This window comes from Crocuta crocuta, unplaced genomic scaffold (genome assembly GCF_008692635.1).
Source record: "Crocuta crocuta isolate KB4526 unplaced genomic scaffold, BGI_CrCroc_1.0 scaffold301, whole genome shotgun sequence".
Taxonomy (NCBI): domain Eukaryota; kingdom Metazoa; phylum Chordata; class Mammalia; order Carnivora; family Hyaenidae; genus Crocuta; species Crocuta crocuta.
The window spans coordinates 581,222-583,227 of NW_027527544.1; the positions used below are offsets into that span (position 1 = coordinate 581,222).

At 37.1% G+C, this 2,006-nt stretch overlaps 1 protein-coding gene across 1 annotated transcript in view; it reads left to right on the forward strand.

The window, feature by feature from the left end:
- PRRG1 (proline rich and Gla domain 1) overlaps positions 1-2,006 on the forward strand; it is an 87,091-nt gene that overhangs the window by 2,372 nt on the left and 82,713 nt on the right. The window lies entirely within an intron of this gene.

Consider the following 2,006-nt stretch of genomic DNA (forward strand, 5'->3'; position numbering starts at 1 on the left):
ACTTTTTAAAATGTTTATTTATTTTGAAAGCGAGAGAGAGAGTAAAAATGCAAACGGGTGGGGCAGAGAGAGAAGGAGAGAGAAAATCTCATTGACAGTGCAGAGCCCAACATGGGGCTTAATTCCATGAACCATGAGATCATGACTTGAGCCGAAATCAGGAGACAGATCCTTAACTTACTGAGCCATCCAGGCACCCCTGTATTTAGGACTTCTAAGAATATATAATTATTTTGATACTAACAAGTATCTGTGGAACAGAAACTCATAGATAGTTCTCGTATGTTATCTTACTTGAGTTGTAAGAGAACCCTGTGGTGTTATTCATATATTTCTTGCAGCATGGGGGACTGGACAGATGGGTAAAGAGAACTGGCTCACCATTTATGATAACAGCTAAAACATGTGTATCAGATAGTCGAGTGCTTCAAATATCAAAGTCTTTTGAGAAATGGGGGACACAGCCCACAGTATGAGGTGCCTAAAGTCAGAGGCTTAAGACACCACTTACTTGGTGAAAGCCACCCTTCTTGATGGATAGGCTTTTGTCTTTGTGGTTTTTCTTAACAGGAAGAATATAATACATATGGAACACAAGAATAGTATGAGACAAGTGGAGATGCTATTACTAAAAGGAACAGCATGTGTAAATAAAATCATAAGATTTTAGTGGAGAATTAATATTTTCACAAAGGAGAGAATGAATATTTTACAAATGTGTATAATAGGCTCACAAAATACTATGTACATAATGCTAGAGTATTTATCATTTTCAGATGGAAATTAAAACTTTATTCTACCTTTTCTACCTCCCACCTCCTGAGCAACTGGTGTATTCATGACAAAAATGACAAACGTCTCAATACTCAACAAAGCAATTTCTTGGGATTTTTCTTGCTAAAAAACTTGGAGGTTATTGTTTTGTTACAATGTTTGAGTAGAATTTGATTTTTTAAAATGTTTATTTTTGAGAGAGAGAGCGAGCCAATGAGTGGGGGAGGGGCAGAGAAAGAGAGGGAGACACAGAATCTGAAACAGGCTCCAGGCTTTGAGCTGTCAGCACAGAGCCCGATGCAGGGCTTGAACTCGGGAAGGGCGAGGTTATGACTTAGGCCAAAGTTGGACATTCAACCAACTGAGCCACCCAGGTGCCCTGAATTTGTTTTTTTAAGTTATACCTGCTTTGCATCTCATTTTTTTTTGTCAGAGCGTAGTTCTCTTACTGTATGTTCTAAATGCTCTAGCAGCAGTTCATGGTATTTATTAGCCTAATATATAGTTATTGGTTGATAATTTTACTGTCTTTACCTTAGGAACAGAGCTTCTGGTAGAAATTCATTAGGCTCTCCTAATAGCAAACCTGTTTTACAAAACAGGAATAATATTAAGCCATAAATCTTCAAACGGATTAATCTTGCTTTGTTGTATAGAAAAAAAATATCTGGAATAGCTGAATGATGGCATGCAGACAGGTCTTATTTGTGGAAAATAATTAAAAATATGAAGATAGCTTAGCATTTTTTGTTTCTCCTCTTTCAGTAGCTTTTACCCAGCCAAGGNTCATTTTCTATATCTAATGGTAACTTAATGCCTTTGATATTCTAGTATACATGAACATATCTTGTGCTATTAAAAAAAAAAGTGGCAGTGTGCCAGTTATAGTCTTTGTTTTTTATTAAAATGCAGCAGCATAATTTCTTTGGGTCGCTGGATGTGTGCTTGGCTTCTTTTAGCCCAAGAAACCCAAACATGTTCCTCCACTTATCAAGACTTAGTGGAAGAAAAGATGGTTAGAGCTACCAAAGTATCTCTAAGCTCTTTGATTCATTGCTGAACTACTGCTCAGCCAATCCTAAACTTTAACTCTGAGCATACAGCTCTATGTTGTCAAACAGGGAATGAATGTTCAAACTGGCAAGGCTTCTAAAGTGACTGTCTCTTAATGTAGTGTCTAATTTCATTTGACAGCTCCCTGGTTTATAGTTCAAGTCAAGGCACACATTTAC